Source organism: Triturus cristatus, chromosome 4_1 (assembly GCF_964204655.1).
Source record: "Triturus cristatus chromosome 4_1, aTriCri1.1, whole genome shotgun sequence".
Taxonomy (NCBI): domain Eukaryota; kingdom Metazoa; phylum Chordata; class Amphibia; order Caudata; family Salamandridae; genus Triturus; species Triturus cristatus.
The window spans coordinates 127,552,527-127,571,047 of NC_140585.1; the positions used below are offsets into that span (position 1 = coordinate 127,552,527).

At 50.0% G+C, this 18,521-nt stretch overlaps 1 long non-coding RNA gene across 1 annotated transcript in view; it reads right to left on the reverse strand.

Annotated features, from left to right (window-relative positions):
* LOC146847613 (uncharacterized) overlaps positions 1–18,521 on the reverse strand; it is a 96,598-nt gene continuing 78,077 nt past the window's right edge. Inside the window, exon 4 of the long non-coding RNA XR_014980714.1 lies at positions 1–318. This is a non-coding gene — a long non-coding RNA (uncharacterized LOC146847613). The remainder of the gene's footprint in view (positions 319–18,521) is intronic.

An 18,521-nucleotide genomic window follows, 5' to 3' on the forward strand; every position in this document is an offset into this window, starting at 1 on the left:
ATGCTTCTCAATCTTTACTAGAAGCTCACAGCAGCCAATGAAAAACAGACATAAAACCATGTGACAACCATAGAGTCTCTTCTATATAAGGTCCCTGTCAGCACATAGAGTCCTCTTTCTTTGTAACAGAAGTTAAGTCCATGCACGACCTGCTCTCGAGGATCACCGATAGCCAGGGCATTGTCCAACCAACTGCAAGCCCAACGGGGCCGAACCTTTCACTGGATCCCGGTCCAGGTAACTCGCTTGTGAGCGGAACAACGAACTGTACTCAACAAATCACCGATAACCATATTCCAGTTTACTTGCTGTCAGTACCTGAAAGAAAGAAAACACCCCGTAAAAGCCATTCCAGATTGCCTGATAAAGCAACATTAGAGCATGAGAAGAAAGGGGGGGAAATATCACACAGAGAAATGCAAATCCATAGCATAAGCAACAACATAACATGATTAAATATAAGCATAATAACATACCATGTGAAAAGCATGATGAAATAAAAGCAGTACATTAAACAATGTGTAACTCTGGGTGGGATAATCCTCGCCTCCGTAGTCCTTAATAGAATTGAAAATTCTTGTCACGAATGTTCGCAAATGTTTAATTCTATGTCAGGACCGGAGGCTCCGATTATGCTTGTTCAAAGCTGAGCCACCACCATTGACGCAACATTCGCAATAGGTTTATAGTAGAACGTTTTAAAAGTGCTTTCATTAGACCAGTCAGCCGTATTCATGATATCTGCCAGGCTGACACCTGTCGAATATGCCTTCGAAGCCATGGCTCCGCGTGCAGAATGCGCTCCAAATTTGTAGATGTCAATTCCCGCTTCGCCCATGAGCCAACGCATCCATCTAGACAAAGTAGCTGAAGACACTGGGCGAAATGGTTTCTGCAGAGCAATAAGCAGCTGTCCTTGCATATTAGTACGAAATTCTTCAGTACTTACCTCGTAATCTTTAATACATTGCACCACGCACAGTTTAGGATTATTAGGAAAACTTGGGTACGTGACTGAAGTGGTGTTACACTTGGTTCTCCTGGATACAATGAAATGCACACCTTCCGGGGTAAATCTGCGCCCTGCCAAATCTAGCGCCCGTACGTCAGCCACCCGTTTGCAAGAAACCAGACATAGGAGCATAGTTAACTTGGCCGAAATTTGCTTCTGAGATAAGAATCTGTTGGAAGGCCAGGCCTCAAGAAATTTAAGGACAATAGAGACATCCCAGAGATGAGAATATTTTGGGCAAGGAGGCTTCACCATCCTGACCCCTCTAAGCAACTTACATACCAGAGGATGTTCTCCTATGGGTTTACCTTCCAAAGGTAAATGTCCTGCCGATATCGCAGACCGGAAGTTGTTGACCGTCCTGTACGCTAAACCGGAGGAAGCTATGGAGGCTAAGAAATTGACCACTAAAGAGATATGTGCCTTAGCGGGATCCACGTCCCGTTGAGCGCACCAATCACACCATCTCCTCCAAGATGAGGAATATCTTTTATGGGTGTTGGCCGACCAGGCTTCCTTGATGAAGTTGTTAGCTTCGCGTGAAAGGCCCGGGACACTCCATCTGTCCCTGAAACCCGCCAAGCAACGAGAGGGAGCTGGCCCGATGTCACCAAGGGATGAGGATTCTGAAGAGGGTCCAGCAATAGGTTCTGTAACCGGGGAAGAAGAATCGGGATCGCACAACTCATGGATAACAATACCGGAAACCATGCTTGAGCCCTCCATAAAGGGGTGAACAATATGAGTTCGCGCGAAAAGTTCTGGCTAGCGCCAGAACGCTGCGAATCATGAGAAACGGGGGAAACGCATAGCAGAGAGTTTTCGGCCATTCCTGCAGGAATGCATCCATGGCTATCGCCTCCGGATCCGGCCTCCAACTGAAGAATTGGGGAACTTGCTTGTTCAATCGAGATGCAAATAAGTCTATCAGGCAAGGACCCCAAAGCTGGGTCAGGCGCCGGAACACCGTGGGTAACAACCTCCAATCGCTGGAGTCTTGCAGGTGACAGGAGTTCCAATCTGCCACCTGGTTGCTGGAGCCGGGGAGGTATTCTGCAACCACCGAAATTCTGTTCTGCAGACAGAAGTGCCAAAAATCTTTGGCGATCTCCGCCAGCATTCTCGACTTGGTACCACCCACCTTGTTGACGTAACAAACTGCCGATATGTTGTCCATCCGGAGGAGGATACAACAATCCGCCTTCTGCGGCGAAAGGCATCGGATCGCAAAGGAACCGGCCAATAGTTCCAGGCAATTGATATGCAAGCGTAATTCCTCCGAAGACCAGCGACCTCCCGTGGTCAATGTGTCGCAACGGGCTCCCCAACCCCATCGGCTGGCATCCGATTCGATTATCACATCCGGTGCCGCTCCGAATAACGCTCGGCCGTTCCAGGCCTCCATGTGGTTTAATCACCATTCCATCTCCAGCCTCGCCTCCTCTGAGAGAGGAATCTGTTCTGAGTAACCGAGACATTTCCGGAGATGGTGGATCTTGAGCCGCTGGAGTGCCCGATAGTGAAGGGGACCCGGGAAGATTGCCTGGATGGAAGAAGACAGCAATCCCACAACGCGGGCTAACGATCTCAGGGATGTTGTTTGCTTGTGAAGGACAGCTCGCAATTCTTTCTTGATCGACCTGATCTTTGTCATTGGCAGCAAGAGCAGACACGTTAGAGAATTTATCAAGAACCCTAGAAATTAGATGGATTGCGCGGGAACTAACATCGACTTTTGCGGGTTGACGATGAACCCCAAACTCTGCAGCAGATGTATCGCCCAGTTGAGGTGTGTTTGGACTGTCTGAGGATAGGACGCCAAAATTATTATGTCGTCCAGATATATTATGAGGCGGACTCCTCGAGCCCTGAGAGACTCCACTACCGGTCTCAGAAGCTTCGTGAAGCACCATGGTGCTGACGAGAGACCGAATGGAAGGACCTTGTACTCGTAACATACTGTCTCCCAGATAAACTGAAGAAACCTCCTGTGGGGGGGAAAAATGGGGATGGATAGATACGCGTCTTTGAGGTCCAACCGGACCATCCAATCTCCTTCCTGGAGGAGATCGCGTAGTAGATGGATGCCTTCCATCTTGAAATGCCTGTAAACAATCCACGAGTTGAACTCTTTGAGGTTCAGCACTAACCTGGTGCTGCCCCCTTTCTTTTCTACTAGAAAGACATTGCTCAGAAAGCCATGAGGGTGTATCACGGAAGGCGCAATCGCGCCTTTCTGTAACAAGGAGTTGATTTCGTCCGTGATGAAAGTTCGATCTTGTTGGGAAAAAGACAGCGGGAGTGGGCGGAACTCTTGCGAAGGGGAGCTGTACATCTCTAACCTGTACCCCTGTACAGTCTGCAACACCCATGCATCTTGCGAAATTTCGCGCCATTTGTCTAGAAAAAATGCCACTCTGCCCCCCAATGTCACTTCTGAAAAAGGAACCAGGCTCACCTGAGTTTGCGGCATCATGCTGGTTGTTGGATTTTCCTCCAAATCTGCCACCTTTGCGGAATCTGTTTCTTGAACGGCGAGAGGGGTAGAAGTTGGAGGTATTGGCAGAGTTCTCCTGGTAACCTCCTCTTTGTTGGCCACGCTGGGTGCCTTGATTGTAGCCCCGGCCGAACGAGCGCCCACGAAAGCGCCCGGCCCTGCCGAAAACCGGGCGGAAAGCCCGTTTCAAAGAACCTTGGGCCTTGCCCAGCCCACTGAAAGTGGCCACGAACTTCGTTAATTCTTTAAGAAAAGGTTGACCAAACAGAAGGCCCTGGGCAGTGGGCCTGATTCCGATGTGGCCAATTCGGCCAACCTGGGATCTAGTTTCAGGAGGATGGACCGGCGCCGCTCAGTCGACAGCACACAATTAGCATTGCCCAGTTGGCACACCGCCCGTTGGGCGCAGCCAATGAGCTCGTCCGGATTAATTAAGAGGGCCGACTCTTTGGCCCGAAAGCCCATCTCGAGAATCTTTGTCAGGGGACCAGCAGCTTATCCTGGCAGGACCACCAGGACCTATCCAAGCCTTTCTTGGGATCTTTAGAATATTTTTTCAAATACGTTAACATTGACGGGTCCACCTCCGGGGTAGCCGCCACCTTGTCCGCCAGGTCCGGCCTAGGACATTCTGACCTCAGCCGAGTCCGCATGTCCGTGTCAAATGCTTGGCGTAAGTAGGACTGGACATAGTCCGCCACTTCTTGTGATGGAAGCCAGGATGTGGAGTTAGGATGGATAATGTCCGCCGGCTCGAAATTGAGAACCTTAGGAGACGTGGACGGGCCGGCATGCTTTTCTTTCCGTGCCTTCTTGGCAGGTCGAGGGGCTTCGTCTTCGTCAGAAGTAGGATCTGGGGAGGTATCATGAACATCATCCTCTTGGGATATTTCAGTAATCGTAGCTTCTCTATTAGAAGCTGAGCGTTCTTGGTCCGCCATTGACTTGGCCAATTTAGCGAAATCCGCAGCGTGCGGATTCGCTCTTGCTTTACCCCCAGATTTAGCACGGGAGCCTGACGCTGGCAGCCAACCTTGTTGTTGTGCATAAGAGCAAAGGTGGCGTTTTAGGGGCGCAATCGCCCTCACCAAAGCCGAGTTTACTGACTGTTGGACACCCGCGTCCAGTGCCTCAACGAGGTCATACTCCATCGATCCAGAGGGTTCCTCCTCATAATAGTAGTAATCCTCCTCATAATACTCCGACATGATATCAGCACAAAGTGCACTTACTGACCCTGGAGGAGCGTGTGTGACTTTGTCCAGCCCACAATTAAATGAGATATTCTAAAAGGAGGTCAGGGGGAGTGGTAACCCCAGGCAAGCCCTAAGCAATCACCCACAGGTGAATCTCGGTGAAAGTTTTAGAATGTGGAGGGAGGGAGGGCTTGCAAAAAACCCACTCTAGGCAAAGCCTATGCTCAATTGTACAGCCCCACAGAATCTATATACATCAGGGGCGTCTGAGGAGCGAAAACGAGCCTTTTTTCTGCACAAATGGCATACACTCGGGTCAGAAGCATGTAAAAACGCTGCTCCGGCGTTCAATTCAAGTCCAAATCCGATATCGGACAAAGATGGCCGCCGCGCATGCGCGCTGGCCGAGGTTCGTAAAAAGTGAAAGGGGACTGCGCGTCAAGCCGATGCGCATCCCTGCTCCTCAACCTCCCGCTCCACTGGTACCGGCGACGCGAGTGAAAAACCCCTCTCAACACACGCAAACACGCAACAAGGTAACCCGCCAACAAGGTAACGGTTACACCGATACAGGTATGCCGGTAGGCGCTCGCAGCGCAACCAACAGAAATCATCTAGCGACAGCCTCACAGAAAGCTATAAACGCCGAGGTCGCATTCACGCGCATAAGAAAGCGCGATGTAAACAATAGATGCCAGCAATAAGGCAACTCTGCAACAATACATTCATCAAGAGAAAATTTAAGTGTACTTAACTGGCTGCGGAGCAGCAAAGAAAGAGGACTATGTGCTGACAGGGACCTTATATAGAAGAGACTCTATGGTTGTCACATGGTTTTATCTCTGTTTTTCATTGGCTGCTGTGAGCTTCTAGTAAAGATTGAGAAGCATAATCGGAGCCTCCGGTCCTGACATAGAATTCCTTTGTGGTCTAGTGGTCATGATTCGGCGCTCTCACCGCCGTGGCTCGTGTTCGATTCTCTGTCAGGGAAGGTGTGTTTTTCAGTATGGGTTTATTTTAATCGTATCAAAACACACCTTTAAAGAATTTTTGAATGACAAGTCTTTTGTTACATAGATTTCTTCGTTACTTGACTTGCCACCTGTTAATAACACGTGGCGTTTCAGGGAGAGAGACAAAGCACTGATATAAAAGTGAATGCTGGTTCTCGAGGCTTATTCTTCATAACGGATGTATTACCACTTAGAAAAAAGCACTGGCAAATCCAGGAGACCTGTTTCTTTTCATTTGTGGGCTTTGCTTAGAGAAACACCACATTGACCGGCATTTCATTGTAAATCAGGCACACATGGAGATGTGTAGCCAGAGCAAGACAGAACCAATCTTCCCTGAACACGCATAGCAGCAGCAGAAGCAAGCACGCAGAGGGTCAGATCCTGTACATAAGTGTCCACGCAGCCAGCCCTGGAACCATCCAGGGAGAGAACTATTGCAAAGGCTAAGGGTTGTTATTCCCCATTTTCATCTGTCTGAGAAGTGTCTGTGGATTAGTAAAACATGTGCTTGTTTCTTTTCAGCCCTTTTCAGGGGTGTGAGAAGGGGGGGGGTGTTGTTTGGAAACGAAACTCTCCATTGTGGGCTTCGCAGCTTTATGAAGCCCTTGAGTCGGTGTTTAGAAACAGAAAGCTGCCCAGATGGGCAGGCTCCGGGCCCACTTCTCATGCCATATACCGCCTTGTCATCCCCTGCCAGATGAGCCTTCGATAGCTCAGTTGGTAGAGCGGAGGACTGTAGTGGGGAAGCTGACATCCTTAGGTCACTGATTCAAATCTGTCTCGAAGGAGTTTGGCAAACTCTGAACTCTTTTTCCCTCTGCTTACAATAGAAAGCGCCTCTTTCTCAGACACTCACACACCTGGGCTTTTCCTACCTCCTCTCTTCCCTTTTACAGCCCAGCTTCCTCCTCCAGCTGGGGGGTGGGAGGGTCTCCCTCCCTCCTCACTCCCTGTGTGCAGCCCCCGCTGCAATCCCCCATCAACAGACAGAGCCAGGGGCCCCTGGGCTGAAGAGACAGGCCGGCGCCCCGTTGGAAGCAGCCCTGGGAGCTGTTTGTGGTGACTCTGGCATCAGTTGATGCTGCTGGGGAGCACTGCTGAGAGTGTCTGCTAGGAGGTGAGAAGGTGTGAGGGAGGAGTGTGTATGTGTAAACGTTTTGTGCAAGGGAAAGTATGTGTCTTTGTTGAGCCGGTGCCCCCCCCCCAGCCCCTCCCCTGTTGGTGTAAAGGAGGTGGAAAATGAAAAGGATCAGTCACTGTGTGTGTTAAGCTTTATTGTTCAATTACTTAAAATCGTTACAATATACTATCATTACAATAATCTAAAAGAGGAAAAGAGTTAAAATCCTGCACAACCTGCTGCAAACTATAAGAGAATTAAAACATTAAAAACTGTTTATCCAAACTGGCAATAAAGTGCAAGTGCATACAAATGAGTGGGGAGTATTGTCAAAGTCTCTCTTGCTTGATAGCCAGCTGGTTTCTTTTTTGTAACTCCATTTTCTGTGACTGTGCTGCCCGGTTTGATTCTGTAAATTTCCCTAACCGCGCTACTGTTTGAGCTGTTTTGGCAGAGAAACACAGGTCTGAGGCTTCTCTGCATCGTACAAGACCGTGAGACCTGCAAATTGGAAGAACCAGTCGGTGCCGCTCGCTAGCTAGCTTTGGGCAGCAGCACAGCAGATGGAGCCAGGTTTCACAATGGTAACTACAAAGTCGACATGCAACTGAATTATCCTTCCGGGCCCAGGCTTGGTTAAAATCCACGATAGGCAGTGTGAGAAGTCTCATATATGCGATTTTTTTCCGGGCCGGGACTGTCAGTGCTCACTCAAAGTAAGGCTGTGGTTTGCCCACTGTATAGGAAGTGTCCAGTGCTGAGAGATTGGGTTGGTGGTGTAAGCTTTCCAAATCTCTTTCGTAGGATATTTTCTTAACCTGTGTATCCACTGTTCTTTTCCATGTGGTTACTGGAATATTTAAATTGTGCACATTTTGAGCATCTATTTCTAGCGATTCTACGGGTACTGCCAGCTGACCCTGCCATGGAGATCCTCCTTCTTCAAAGATTATTTTAATTTGCATTTTCAGGGAGGTTACTGGAGCACGCAGGGTGCTAATATAGTATTTTAGAATATCCCCTAAGCAGCTGATATCCAGACGGGTGAGACCCAGCTCCAACCTTACTCTTGCTTTCCTGGCCTGTCGTGGAAGTTCTAGCACCTTCTTATAGGCAGAAAGTTGGTGGTTTATGAGGAACTTAGTAAAGGCTCTGGGGAAGGCTAGGTGGCCGTAGTTAAGAGAGGGGACTCATTTTGCTTTTAAAACTTTCAAGATGGGTTCGGCAGTCGGACTCTGTAGACGACGATTGAGATTTCTCAAGCTGTGTATGATACCGGCCCCCTTAATCCTTAGATGTTTCAGATGAGCTGGGGGTTTGGCCCCGTCCGATAACCTGAGACCCAAATAGTTATAACTTCTGCATGTCCTGATTTGCAGGTCACCTAGGTGCCATTGTGGTGTCTTCTTTCGGTGGTACTTCCCAAAAATGATTATCCTGGTCTTCTCTTGGTTCATCAAGAGATTGTTCTTTTGGTTAAACCTATACAGAGCTTCTAAGGCTTTCTGTAGGCCTGTCCTAGTGTGATCCATTATGACTATGTCGTCAGCGTATTGGAGAATTTGGAGTCGCTCATTCCCCAGTTTTGATGTTACTAGATTTGCCCCCCCAGGGCTTTGCCCAGGTCGGCTGTGTAGAGATTAAAAAAAAAGAGGGGCGAGAACGCATCCTTGGTTAAGACCGTTATTAGTTGGAACCTTAGTTGTTGCAGACGAATGACTGGTTTTGATACGAACCTAGGTCCCCTCGTGAAGGGCGATTATTGCCCTTAACAGCTTTTGAGGAATGCCCCAGGAGTCCAGTTTTTCCCCACAGCTTCCAGCGGTCAACTCGGTCGAAGGCTGCACTGTAGTCAACAAAACAGCAAAACAGGGGTAATTGTGATGGCTGGGTCGCACGGAGTGACAAGTGTCCCAGTGCTAAGATGTTATCTATGGTAGAACTTTGAGGTCTGAAACCGGATTGAAAAAAATGTCCTTTACCCAGGTTTCTAGTTCTTTCAACAGAATTCTGGCATATGCCTTCGCTTCTATGTCTAATAGGGCAACGAGCCGGTAGTTTTCAGGTGTCGTGCGGTCCCCTTTTTTTATGAATGGGGAAAAAAAAAAAAGCCGGTGCCCCCCTACCCTAGCCCCTCCCCTGTTGGTGTAAAGGAGGTGGTAAATGAAAAGGATCAGTCACTGAGGAAGAACGGGCTGGTTGAAGGAAATGATGAGAAGCTGTTCAGCAGGTGACAATGGATATAGTGCTTAGCAGTAAAGTTGCGCTGCAAAATAATTAGTCCACACAAATGTTGTTGGGAAACAGTTTGCTGCAGGTTTATTTCATACAAGGAGTATGCCAACATGGTGGGTTAACGTACGGGCGATCCAAGGGCGGGCAGCGGTGACTAACCTAAGCTGCCCTGCCCGCCTCATGAGCCAAAATGCAGAGTGGCCAACCCAATTGGTGCTACCATTTATGTGGGGGTTATCCCCCTTAAATACCGTCGACTACCAGTCCATTCCTTTATTCACGCCTTTTTAGGGGCGGAGCGTGGCCAGGCAAGCCCCTGGTTGCTCAGGTTAACAACTGCCCGAAGGACTAGCGGGGTGCCGTCGCTTTTAAACCAGGGTCCTGCCGTAAAGACTCCTGGGATTATTGCATAAGGCACCCCTATTGTGCTCCTGAAAGGATACCCCTATTTACCAATCAGCCTCCGGATCACCCTGTAAGTCCGCCAATGCCCCGGATGTGGCCGCCATCATAACCAGGGCCCCCCCAACATGGCAGGCTCCATACCGTCTTGCAACCTACGGGTTACCCGTCCTTTTACTGGACAACTAATTTCTACCTCTGAAGTAATTGACGCGTGTTTGCCCTACCCTATGGTCCAGGAGACTCACCACACACAGGGGAGTCAGGGCCAGCCTGGAGCAACCAGAGGAGCCCACAAAAAGCAAAGTGGACCTTCAGTTGGACCAACAGGCCAGAGGCACAGGAGTTGTGAGAGGACCTCGAGCGATTTCACCAAACAACAGGCCACGCCAGAACTCAGTATGAGGAGGTCAAAGATCTTGGTAGGAAATGGTGCCAGTGGTTAGGGCTACTCAGAACCTAATGCACTTGCTCAGGAAATGACAACAAGCACATGCACTTGCAAATATATACGGAGCACAGGGGTTTGGGTATTGCAGCCCCCACGAGGTATACTGCCTCAAACTCAGCAAGAGGGCAGCTCGGGCCTCGAGGGACATAGAAATCCACCTCCTGTGTTGCTGGAACCTACGCAGTCCGTAGGAGCTTGGGATCAGCAGACCAGTCAGCAGTGTTGAGGTGCCTGTGAATGTAGGGGAGTGACTCCTTCACTCCAAGGGAGATTATCTTTAGTTGTCCTTGATGCTCCACAGGTCCTACACAGATTCTGCATGGTGCATGGGCACAGACGATGCAGCAGACTGAGAGGGAGACAAAGTCGGGCCCAGTCGAAGTCAGCGAAGTCCAGAGTGCCCAGACGGTCGAAGTGCAGTGGTTTGTGGTTCAGAATCTTGTCCATGTCGAATCTAAGGTCCTACAGCCAGGTAAGCCCTTCAGTGCCCACAGGAGAAGGTTGGAAAGATTCAGGGGACCCTCCCAGGGGAGGGTCTGGACAGAGGGGAGGTTACTCCCATATCCTTTGTCCAGTTTCGCACCAGAGCAGGAGCCAATGGCTCCTAGGACTGGTTTGAACTGGACTATGCACAGGGACACCAAATGGGCCCCTCATGCAGACTTTCAGTTGCTGGCAAGCGCACCCACCCAGACCTAATACACTAAATCCTGTCTGGGAGGTGGTCACACCTCCCTGTGACAGGATGCCTATTGTCCTACCTTCCTCTACTCAAGCTTGGCTCAGCAGCAGGAGGGCAGAAATGTGTCTCTGGTCAGCAGCAACCATTTTTTGCTGCCTGGGACTAGAAGGCTTATACCGGGAACACCAGGGACCCCACGAAGCTCGCTTCTGAGGGGTGAAATCATACCTCCCACGCCGGTTACTGGTGTGGGAGGTATGATTCCAACATGCTTGACACCATACACAATAGAGTTTGTTTCAGCCGTTTTAGAGTTTGTCATCACGCGGTTACGTAATGCCCCTCTATATATGGCATATGGCTGCTTCACCGACTACTGCGGAGAATGGACTCCGTAGGCTGCAGGGGTGTCTTGCTCATGCAGGGGCACCCTCTCACTTAGAACTAAGTGACCCTTAGATATAGTAAACCTATATCTTAAGTAAGTGATACATGCACCAACTTACACAGGCTGCACTAGCAGGCCTGTAGTTCCATTTTGAATGGTCTCTCATGGGAGGCATAATACATGATTCAGCCCATGGGGGGCCTCTGGTGTACCTATGCCTTGGGTACATGTGTACCATAAACTAGGGCCTGACAAGAGTACTCCAGTATCCAATCTGGAGTGTACCTGTGTACATAACATTAGGCCTGGGCAAAAATTCCGTTCCGCTCGCGTAAATTGTGATAATTTGACATTTTTGCGTTCGGCGGAGAGCGCGAAAATGTCAAAATTTCCGTAATCCGCATCTTACCGGAATTTTTTTTCTTCCTCGCGCTGTAAAAAAATACATTCTCGCGTGCGCGCGATCGCCTTACCTGAATCCCCGCGTTCGCCGACAAGTTTTTCCGATCCGGTCGCGTTCTCCACGAGATGTTGGACTGTTGGTAGCCATTTGCGCTGTCTCGCGACAGTTCGCGCCCGCATTAACGTCATTTGTCGCACGATCAAGTCATTCATCGCGCGATCACGTCTTCCTTCTCGCGATCATGCACCGCGAGAGTATGAGATAATTGAGATCTCGAACACGTCATTCTCCACCGCTAGCGAGAGCGTGAGGACGCGGGCACGTCATATCGAACGCGAGCGGGCGGAACAAGTGAAAACAAGATGGCCGCGCCCGTGAGCAACCGCATGGGTAAGTTGGCGAGCCGCGATCACGCAGAAAATACCGCAAACGGGCGGGAAAAAAACTTCTGCATCTTCGTGATATTTCCGCGCGTTTGCGTAGATTTTTAACATTTTCGCGATAGTTTGTGAAAGTGAATTTCACAAATTCCGCCCACCCCCTACATAACATAACAGTTTACGGAGAAAGCAGATAGACTGGGGTCCTGATTAGCAGGATCCCAGTCAGACTAGTCAAAAACAGCATCACAACAAACAAAAATTGGGGGTACCCATAAGAAGCAGATCCTACTTTCCAACACCACTGTTATTTGCAATCAGCAGAACTTACATTGAAATGGCCACAGCATTTGTCACTGACACGTGGTTTTAAACTTATAATGTACAATGTTTGGAAATAACGTTTTTGCAAATATTTGTAATTTGCACATCACCAAGTAAAGTGTTCTGATTTGTTTTCCTCCAATTTAAATCTTTGTTTGCATCACACAATTCTGAATTACAAAAAAAGTTCTTTCATAATTTCTGATCTACTTGTACTATTTATTTCCAAGCTGTTCGAAGGTTGTTTTAGAGAAAAAAACGGACATTTTACTGCATTTTGTTTCACAATTATTGTCAAATAGCTCACTTGACAAAAAGCATTAACTGTAAAAAGAGAAAGAAAAGTCAACACCATTTTCCAGGAACACATGAGCAACAATTAGTAAAAAGACAAACTGACATGTGACCTCTGTCCTTGAGTAGTTGACAAATATGTCAAGATAAAACAAGATTTAAAGGTGTTTAATTGCCAATTTACTTTCTAAAGGAACAGAACACCTGTTTCTTCCAGCTCAAGTTTACTCACCAGCAGGGTCCAGTGCTAAAAATAGCAACACACGTATTGCTTTGGTTGCAAGCCTGCAGGATCTCCATACATGCAGCTATCTTGCCCTCCCCCTTCCCTGAAAAAACACAGTACAACAATCCGGCGGCCACAGCCACCGGCCCGACCCCAACTCCACGTGTCGAAAGGCCGGCACAACCCACGCTGCAAACACCCCCACCCCCTTCACAACACAAATCGGGACCCAGGCAACCAGGACAGCCTCAAACCCCCAGACCGAGAAATGATTTGCAGTGCAGTTGCACTTACGAGACCAAAGTGCCATTTCAGGACATTGGACTAACAACCCATTAGGGTAATTATACAGCCCTCAAACAACACTTTTCACTTAATAAAATGTGTGCACATGACATAAAAGCATGTGATTCTCAGCGTTTCATTAGTGGGATGCTGCCAGCCAAGCACTTGCATGTAGGCTTCCAAATATGCCAGCCCTTGGTGCAGTCCTCTCTTCCACGTACGTTACTGGAGCATGCAACAACCAGGAGGTCGGAGCCAAAGGGATCCCAAAAGGGGAAAAGAGGAGGGAGGCTGTTCAGCCCAGACAATGGCCCCTCCTGGCCCGAGTTCACCGCAAACAAAATCAAATTTAAACCTGAACCGAGACCACCACCACCACCTAGAGCCCGGCGAGACTGGACAGCGTGTCCAGTGGGGAACAAAGAGGATGGGCAATGTGTGGGGCAAGTATAAATACTTGTCCCCAGCCCACTGCGCACTGAAAATGATGACGCAGAGGCGCCAGACCTAGGAGGGACTCCCAAGGAGGGGGTCACAGCGACAGGGCGTGGGGATGTGCCTAATGCAGCACTAAGGAGGCACCCTCTTACAGGGCCCACTGCATGCGCCGCAGGCAGCAGTAGATTCCTTGTTAGTATAGTGGTCATTAACCCCGCCTGTCACGCGGGAGACCGGGGTTCAATTCCCTGACGGGGTGAGTAAATTTATGGTTTCAGATTTGAGGTAATTTAAGGTCTACATGATAATACGCAGAAGTGTTCTGGTTTAATGTATTGTTAACCCAATCTATGATGTAATAATACTGACCAGTTAAAGTTTTAGCTAGTAAACCCACATGACCCATGTAAGAATTAAGGCATATTTAGTATTGAGTACTGACAGACATTTAAAAATGCATCTGAGATGAGTTTTGGAAATTATTCAAGTTTTAGGAAGGATTTGTGTGCTTTTTTAGGTCTCGCCTAGAGTTGCAGCGCACATGCGCTGCAACTCTGCGAGGTCTATTGTGATCAGGAGATTTCAGAAGGGGACTTGAAGCCTCGCCCATCATTTTCATTGAGTCACATCAGCATTTATGCTAAACGCTGGATTCTCATTGAAAAGGATGCTTCTTGGTTACCGCCCTGTCTCCCTTTTGGACGGCCCATCCGGACTAGGTCATCTGCTTCACGGCTGTCGTGAAGCAATTTCTTATCTATGGGGAGCGTATAGTGAGGATCATGCTTACGAAGTCTTGTTTTTTCAGCTTGTTTAAATTTGCCCTCAGATCTTTTTAGACTGGAGGACGGTGGCACCTGGAAACAGACATGCCTGGGGTGACTTTTTTTTCCCCCATTCGCTCGTGAAGCCCCAAGAGTAATGTTTTCCCATGTGCAGTAATGTTTTCTTTCCCGTGTGCAGCGCCGATTACAACATTTTCCAGGGCTGCTGTCCATATTCGCCCGCGAAGCCCTCAGAGTAATGTTTTCCCATGTGCAGTAATGTTTTCTTTCCCGTGTGCAGCGCAGATTACAACATTTTCCAGGGCTGCTCTCCGTGCCCAGCCCCGCCTGCGGTGGGAGCGGCTGTGAGAACGGCCTGACTCATGGCTGGCGGTGGAAAGCCCCCGCTCTGCTATCGTAATACAAGCAATGGCAACGGCCCACCACCAATCCCCCATCCTAACCAGAGCCAGCGTCCCTGGTCCTCCATCTCCTCAGGCCTCAGCGACCACCGAAGGCAGACGGTGCGCACACAACCTCTCGACCTCATATGACCTTGGCGGGGCAGGCTGGACTCAGAAACACCCTGATGCTCCGGGACCAGGGTGTGGGAAAGGCGTTACGCCCACTTGCCAGACAAATATGGGTTTATGAATGATCCATTGTGTCCTCCTTCTAAGTGCATTGCCATGACGCACCCCTAGCTGTACGTAAAGATGAAGAGGCAGAAATGAGGCGCGTTTGTCTGGGATCACTGATATTTATAGGTGTGCCACAGAAAATTCCATTTGTCTCTGAGAACTTCTTAGCCACTGTCCTTAGACACTGTCCTTGGCCCTCATCTATTTGCGGGCAGCTATGGCAAATAAGAAAACTCAGACCTAAAGAATGAAAAGAAAATCACATGCCCAAGATCACACAGTGGGTGGGGGGTTCTTCGGGGGAGCCGGGACTGCACAGGATGTCTGGCCGAGTTCTCTTTTGGTGGCTTCGGTATAGATTTATCAACACGTAACTAAGCACATTTAGAGGCTTTTGATAAATGTAAGTGACCTGCGTTATTAGACCACAAATGATGCGATATTATCACCGCTTCGTTATTAACAAAATGGCAATGCAAACACAGATAAAATGAATTGAAATGTGTAATATGACCGCACACTTATCTCCTGTTCTCGCTACCTATTTAAATAAAAAAAATCACAATGGCCCCTAGCGACTCATAATTCGTTCCCAACAACCATATGACCATTATTGACACTGTTGCTAGGAGTGATGCCACCGACATTTGGTGAAAGTGTGGAGGGCTGAAGGGGGCATAATCAGTGGCAAACCGGGCTGCTAGAGGCAGTCGCAGGGCAAGGAAGGCACATGGGCAGCCAGGCCAGCTGTGGGGTGCTGTTCTCTTATAATCGCCATGCATCGTTTTTATGAGCCCGTTTAACTTGCGTGGATCTGTGGCGTGTCTCCCAGCTCTGCCCACGGTGCAGTGTGCGGCAACTCCTAGAAGCGGCTGGCAGCTCCTGGAAAGAGAGATTGGGGGGGCTGGGGAGGCGCGATAGGAGTATGACTGCTGTAGAAGAATAAAAGTCCAACCGCTCTGCTGGGGTCTGACAGATCAGGAAGAGGTTTCTTTAAACAGTGTCAGAGCAGGCGTTCGCATGGCCCGATGGCTCCAAGAGGTTTGAAGGGGAAGCCATTCTTGTGTGCACTGGACTCTGCACTGTTTACAGTGTAACCCTCCTCGGTTTCCACACACTGACCCCGCCTCAAACTGCCAATGCTTGGTAAAAGTCCAAGCTCTGGTTTAGGTCGTTTAGCCAGACCCCCTGGGTCAGCATTGCCCTTTCATTCCGGTTATTTAAATGACCACCTCAGTGCAGTATGGGAGTTGTAGTTCTTTACTTTGGCTTCAGAATGTTTTTGAAGGCACAGAGATCCGAGGACTTGAAAGCAATATTCTATGGGTAGCCGCGAGTTGGCACCCTTGGTAAAAGGGCAAGCACATGGCGTGCTTGGTTTAACGCCCCGTATATTGCATGTGTAAGTTGATGCCTTGTGTCATGTATATATAACCGGACCATGGCGTGTGTGGGGGTTCGGTGAACGGTGGGGGCTGCAAAACTGGACACACATGTTACGTTTCAGATGGATCGGACACTCGCATGACTCCAGGGTAAGACCGGGAATACGTGGAGCGTGAGAAAGGGCTCGAAGACACACAGATTGGACATACAAAACAGGACCACCAGTCGGGGCAAGCACACAGGGCACTGTCAAGGAATTTAACAAAAATAGGTGTAAAGGGATTAAACACGCCCACATAAACACAACTCGAACCCACAGGGGCTGTGCAGCAGGATACTACGCACAACGCGAGACTTGGGGAGCGTTTCTGTGAGACCGGCCTCACGGCATATGCCCTCCCGATTATCCAGCCAACCTGCAACCACCCCCAAGACACGACATCTCCGACTCTGGCCGCCCCAGCCACACAGACCCGAGGGCCGGCCAGAGCCCCCGACAGACTCGACACCCTACCACGCATGTCCGACCGAGGGAGCGGGAACCCCCGAGCCAGACCAAGAGGCGCCAGCCCAGTCACACCCCGGGTCGCCTTCCCCCGGGAGGACTCGATCGGCCACCAGGCCCCTGGGGAGCAGGCGCCTCGCCTGCCGAGCGTCTGGGGTCCCTCCCAGACCCACCTGAAAACACCAAAGAAACGAGCGGCAGGAAATCTCGCCGAACCCCCTCAGTCACCCAAGGCCCCCTCTGCGAGGACTCCGGACTTCAAAGGGCAGGGGGAGTATAATAAGGAGTGCCGGAGGAACGAATGGCAGAGAAGACCTGGAACCATCGAAGCCTGCTGACGCTGTCGCGGCTCCCGAATACCGAACCACCTGGGCCTGCTGAGTGACTCGGGGCCCCCAGCCATTGAACCATCTGAGCCCTGCTGACGAGATCGCGGCTCCCGAACTCCGAACCACCTGGGCCTGCTGAGTGACTCGCGGCCCCCAGCCATTGAACCATCTGAGACCTGCTGACAAGATCGCGGCTCCCGAACTCCGACTACCTGTGCCTGCTGAGTGACTCGCGGCTCTCCCCTCGAGGACAAATTGGCAAGAGGTCGCCCAGAGAAACAACACCCTCCAGCTCGAGGATTGTGAGCTATCCGCAGGGTACTTTGCAGAGACACTACCTTCAAAGACTGTCCCGCTACCCCCATTCCCCTACCACCGATTTGTAGACACTTGTGCCGCTGATGTACTCCTTACGCTTTGGATCATAAAGATCCCTTGAAACCTTCGATAAAAGAACCTATCGTCCTACAAAGAATACGTGTGGTGTCACTCTGTTCGTAGTGTAAGCTCAGGGTGTGCGCGCCTGGTTCGGCCTACTTGGGAGAGGTGGGTCAAAGGGGTGGGCAAGACGTGCATCGAACCCCCCTCCGGCGAACGCCTTTCCAACATTTGGTGGCAGACGACGGGATCCGAGCCGACACCGAAAGAGAGCGTGCAGTGAACGACTGACGCACTACCAAACAGAGATGGAAGGAGAAACCTCCCTGGGTGCCGCAGGTACCGAAATGAGCGCGACGTTCCGAAAGGATCAATTGGACTATTATACGCATAGAGAATTAAAACAATTTTGCAAAGACCTTGGAATCGCTACCACCGGATTAAGCACAAAGGAAGACTTCCAAAAAGTATTGAAGACCTGGGTCGAGACGGGGCGCCCCCGACCCAAACGGAAGGAGACTCCGCCCATGAACCACAAAGCATCCCGGTGAGAAACAGCGGGCCAGAGGGGAACCTGTCCCCCGAGGAACTAGCAGACCGAGAGAGAGGCCGCAACCACGAACTTGAACTGGCCAAGCTGAAAATCGAGGGAGAACTAAAACTGGCCGAGAAAAAGCTAGCCATCGAGCAGTTACGGCTACAAGGGGAACTCGAGGAAAAGAGACGCCAAAGAGAGCACGACGGAAAGAAACTCCAGCTGGAACATGAACGCAGCCTGAAAGAGATCGAGTTGAGGGCTAAAAGCGAAGAGTCACGACCTTCCGGGAGTCTACCATCCCCAAGGATGTGGTAAAGGAGTATTACAAAAACGACGATATCCAGCAGTGGTTTAAGGCCTACGAAGTCGCCATGACCTCTCACCGAGTCCCGCAGAAGGATTGGGGGGCTGGGCTATGGGGCCGGTTCTTAAGCGAAGGAAGAGATACCCTGCTGGATCTGCCCTCCACGGTCATGAACTCCTATAGCCACATGAAAGAAGCCCTCGTGGGCCGGTATGGACTCACTCCCGAGATGTACCGGCAACGGTTCCGAGATTGCAAAAAGATACCGGGCACCACATGGGTAGAATACGTGAACTTTTACAGCCGGGCCTTGGACGGGTGGATCAA